Genomic DNA, 5,693 nt, shown 5'->3' on the forward strand with positions numbered 1-5,693 from the left:
GCCCACCTCCCTGAAGCAAGGCATGGTTCCGCTTTTTTCCAGAACTCCAACCAGTCTTGGCAGCAGGTTGACTTTCACCAGAGAGGTGGTGAGAGATTCAAATCTCAGAGGGCAATGAGGAGAAGGGCTAGGTACGGAGGCTCTTCTGGGCACCACAGAGAATGAGAGAGCGATCAAGAGAGAGAGAGAGAGAGAGAGAGAGAGAGAGAGAAGGAGAGAAAGAGAGAGAGAGAGAGAGAGAGAGAGAGAGAGAGAGAGAGAGAGAGAGAGAGAGAGAGAGAGAGAGAGAGAGAGAGAGAGAGAGAGAGAGAGAGAGAGAGAGAGAGAGCGCGAGAAGAGAACCAGGAAGACCTTGGAAGACGATGGTGTTGGCCTGGAACCAACACCGTGTGTTTTTGGCATCCCCTAGCTTGGTTCCATGGGTACGGCCTGGGCCCGTGGATATGCCACAGTCCCCGGGGACCAATAAGAAGGGTCAAGGCCGGGGGACTTTGAAGACACAGGGACACCTGCCAGAGCGACCAGCGGCCTTTGGATCCCTCCCTTTTTAGGTTGACCAGGCAAACAGAAAACCACTCAGAGATGGGCGTCGGTGTGAGGACGCAGCAGCATTCCAGGCGTGTGTCTCCAGCCCTGTGACGTCAGCGCAAGCCACATCTATCATTAGCCTTTCCACCGCCAGCTTCCCCCATTGCTGCCTGCACCCATTCAGCCACGGTGCCAAGCGCCAAAGTCTGCGGATTGAACTCTGTTTGTTTTCTCGCGGATGATGACCAGTGCCATGTTTCTGTAGCTGTCACAACACGGCCACATTTTAAAGTTGACTTCAACAGCTTTTAAGGAGCAGCGGGGAGTACTTATGAGGGGAGTATTATTTTGCCGTCATGCCCCTGTCAGAATTTGGCTCCGCTACTAATCTCTGAAAATTACAGTGTAACTGCAGCCGTGGAAAATCGCTTCGGACCGTCACAGTCCGGGCTTTCATAAGAAAATGCGAGAAATATAAATGCATTGAAATTATTCTGAATAGAACATTTTTACATAACACACTAGGATGACCTAAGTGACAGGCTTTGGGTAAATATATATTTGGGTTTACAAGTAAACAACAGGGACTACTGAATCTCTCTCTCTCTCTCTCTCTCTCTCTCTCTCTCTCTCTCTCTCTCTCTCTCTCTCTCTCTCTCTCTCTTTCTCTCTCTCCCTCTCTCTCTCTCTGTATATACTGCATATATATATATGGATTATTTGTTCATGAATTGTTTTTGTTTGCCTATTTCACTAAATGCAACACACTTCGTTTCTGCCTTACACATCCTTTTAACTCGGCACAATTTCCAATAAATGTTATGTTGCTAATGCAAGTTTTTTATGAGGAAGTCCACATTAGCCTAATTTTTCTCATTTTGCGATCCATCTGTGGGTCCCTCATTCCCTTGGTCATCGCAGGCCCCCTCCACCTCATCTAGCAGCCGATCAGGATTTCCATCCATTGACACCACAACCACCACCAGAGTCTGGACGCCATCAGGGAGAATTCTCATCTCCCGGCAGACTTCCTGGATCCATCGTCCCATGAAGCATAACTTTATGGGTGTCCACTTGCCAAATTTTGTTATATCAATAAATTGCATTGTTAATTTTTTATACTGGTCTCTCACTGATTGAAATGTGGTGCAGATGTGCAAAAGTGATGTAGATGGAGTTGAATGTCCCTTATAACAGTACAGCGTTTTCTGTTTGATACCCCAGTAAAATGTCCCCTTCAAATATCTGTCAAAGCGGATCCTTCAAAGGTATGGAGATCAGAAACACTATTACTGACCCGTTTGGTGGGCAAGCATTGCTTCCAGCTGAGCAAACCATCCATTGACGCTACTCAAATTCCACTTTTTTTCTCTACTGCTCCAAAACTAAATATAGCATGAATACATTATCTGTGCAAGAGTGTCTAAGTACTTACAGTGCACTCAACCATTAGAATGATTGACCCTACATAACATAAGATAATGTATGAAGAAAAACTCAACTCCTTTTTACATATATGCTAGTTAATGTTCATAATAGTACAGAGTCACGTTGACAATGAGAGATGGGGTTCATTCTAAAAATACATTTGATGATTTGAAGCAGTCGAATCATCAAATGTCAATACATAGCCCTACCCCGGACTGCATGACCCAACCCCTCTCATCAATCTCTTCATTTACTTGAATAAGGACACATAACAGATGGGCTATATACAATGGCCGGTCTTGATTGGCCTCAGTCCTCATTTGTTGATCAGTCCATGAGGGCCAGGGCGCCAGTTTGATGACAACAGTCTGCAGCTGTAGGTCAAGTGAACTTTGACTTGACATCACTTATGGTGAAAATTGACCCTTTGGCCTCCTACCAATTAAACCTTTATGTATTTGCTACAATTGGTGTACACCGACAAAGGCATGCATTAGAGGACAAAGTGAAACCTTTAAATATTTAATTAGGAAAATAATTAACATACAAGATTGATCTTGTATCTTGTTGAGCGTTTAAACACAAGATAGATAGATAGGCTGATGGACAGGGTATTAATGTGAAATCAAAAGGTAATGGATACCCGTTCATTCAGGTCTTGATAAAATTCATGCCATTTTTTGTGGAATAATTAAAGAGGTGGAAGCGAGTTTCCACAATTTGACAAATGGAAAGCAGCCTTAGAACGGAGAGGTTTGGGGTTTCAGTGGAAGCCTGGGAGAGTAGCAGTGCTAGAGAACCAATCGGGAGAGTGGGTGCAGCTGAGTTATGGCTTTTAGCAGCCAGTGGTTTATGTGCAGTATTGGTAAAATACAGAGCACTTTGAGAACATTTATCATCAAACACTGAGATGTAAAATGGCTGCCCTGCTAAGCCTCCACAGGCCTGATGGCATCACACTTAAATTATGCATGATCCCAATGTGGAAATAGATGTCCGGGTGCATCCTATTTCCTAGTGTTTTGGTCCTTAATGTTTTAAAAGGTTTTTTGTTGTATTTTTTCTCTGGTCGTTTGGACTTGTCTGAATGTTAGCTTAATCCGATGTGAATCTGTCAGCCAAGTCACACTGCAGAGAACACGTTGCATACTGTAGCATTCGCCGTGGTCTTTCTCACGCTGCAAGGTGTACTGAAAACTGAAACAAGGGCTGATGCTCTCTTAGATGGAGCAGGAATCGCAGAAAAAAATGTATCAGTTGCAAGAATATAACTAGTGCTCCGTGATAAAGGAGGAGTATATATCCACTGCATCCCTTAACCAAGAGACACACCTAAAGGACAGTCTTATCCCCTATCCAGACCAGTAGGTAAAACCATCCAAAAAATGGAGATGATCAGCCAGAAGACAATACGTGGAAACAGAAAAAAGACACAACACTTGTGTAGGCTATTGTGTATACTCTCCCGACGTCGTAACAGCAAGTGTATTCGTTCTTCTAAAGGACACAGGGGGGGTGTAGGGGGGAACTGTGTAAACGGGGAGACTGGCAGCATTTAACAGGTGACAAATGGGGTTTCCCAAGCCGAACCAGCCCGGTTGTCTAACTGGGGAAGGTTTGATGAATGCAGAGGTGAGGCCCGGCAGGCAGGTTTATTTTTATTACATCTGTCAGCCCCTCTGGTTTGGTCGACGTGTCCTCCAAGCATATGCTAGTCTGCACCCAGCTCACAGAGAGAGGTGGAAGGAGTTATCGGCATGGAATTCACTAGAATTGTTAATTAAAGAATTTCAAGCATGATCACTTCTGGGTTGCATTATCGAGTGTGGAAGCAATAACTATGACTTCCGCTGTAGTACAGGGTGGGAAAGGGGCCTCATATGCTCTGAACATGTTTCAAAGGTTTATTTCCCTGCATAACCGCACATCACACAGCAAGTGTGGTTGTGTTAATATTCTTCTTCTTCTTATTCCAAAATATGATATGAAAAACGCACAGAGGGGAAAATGTGCTGTAAAGAAATAAACAAGGTCACAATAAAAGGCAAACATTCATCAGAAGTCAGGGTTTGTACACCACTCGTGTAAAGGCCCTTGCCAGAGCGAGAGCAAATCTAAAAACACGTGCTGTACCTTCTGTAGAGCACAGGAAAAACGGGAGGAGAACAAGGCTGCACCCAGTGGCAAAACACCTTCCACCGCTGCCTCTCTCTCCTGCCTCTCTCCCAAAGAGAAACAGGAAAAACATGGTTTCTTTATTTGGCTGCAAGGAGAGTACTTAATCTCTTTGACAGAGGATGGGAAATCACAGAGAAAAAAAAGGAAGAGTGGAGGAGCTGGGAAATATTCTTTTTAAGAGAAATGATTCATGGGACTACGGGTGCGCAACTCATGAGTCAACAATGTACTGTGGGGTTTGTCTTGGGGGCCGGGGTTTACGGTGGGGGTGTGTATCAATAGGTGATAAATCTCCTCGCCGTCCCTGGATGATGGCAGCAACCTCACAGGTGTCTCACCCCGAGCACACAGTGACCCCCTCCCTCCCTCCCTCCCCCCTCCGTCCCCTCCCTCCCTCCCATCCACCCCCCAGAACACACAGGTCAGGGGAATAACACCATCCACACGCGGCTAGATCGAGAAGAGGCTGTTGGGTGCAAAGATGCCACGGTTTCGATCCCGAGGTCCGCGATCAACTTGCTCCTTAAAGCCATGTCACATGAATTCATTCTTAAAGACGTTTTGGACGACAAAGAGATGGAACTAATATTGTTATTGTTCAACGATTAGGGTTGAAATGGTGTCTATGACCCACAGGGTCCAAGTGTTCAGTGACAGGTAGTGAGGTGACTAAATAAACTATCTTCATCCGGACATTGTCTATTTTTCAATCGGGACTAATGACAAGACTGTGGATGACAAGAGTGAATTAGAAATACCAATCAGGATTCTAAGGTGTCCACTAAAAATTCAGACATGTGCACCCTTTCACCTTGTCACATGAGAAGCTTTACCACCAAACTCAATTAAATTAAGAGCAGTCAGGCAAAGGCCCACTTTTTTCCACTCAAACGAGCAAGGAGAGACACAGTGACCTGCTTAATGTTGATAGAATGGTCTTTAATGGCGATGGTTTGAGACAGATTTAATGTAGTGACTTAATACGGAGGCCTCTCACCTCTCCCCAAGGCTCTCTGCGGTGAGACACCATTATGTGATCAAAAAAGCCCAGCCACCTAGCCGGGAGACCCTGTATAATCAAGGTCACACTGGGCCTTGGCGCCTAGCAGTGTCTGCCAGTTGATACCTGGCAGACACTGGCCAGGTATCAACATTACTTTGGATTATTTGTTTACTTTGACTTCAAATACCAAGTATATGAAGCAATGCTGCAAGACCTCAAGCCCTGTTTTGCATTTTCACTATGCATCTTTTGCATCTTTATTAAAACCGGGAGAAAATCTCCTCATTGATACGCTTTGTAGAACCTCACCTTCGTTTGCCAATAGAAACACACATGGCACACCCCTTGGGCCCTTTTCTACACTCCCATGATGAATAATGCACAGCTACAAACACTACATATTAGCAGAGACAGAGCTTCCTCATTGCAAACCCACCCCACATTTCTCACCGGAACAAGGGGGAAGCATTTAGTCCAGTCCAGTGCCAAGAAATCACCCTGGGCCTCTACTGATCTCTGCTCTTTTTTTTGTGTGTGTGTGTGTGTGTGTGTGTGT

The sequence above is a fragment of the Gadus macrocephalus genome, chromosome 14 (assembly GCF_031168955.1).
Source record: "Gadus macrocephalus chromosome 14, ASM3116895v1".
In the NCBI taxonomy this organism is placed as follows: domain Eukaryota; kingdom Metazoa; phylum Chordata; class Actinopteri; order Gadiformes; family Gadidae; genus Gadus; species Gadus macrocephalus.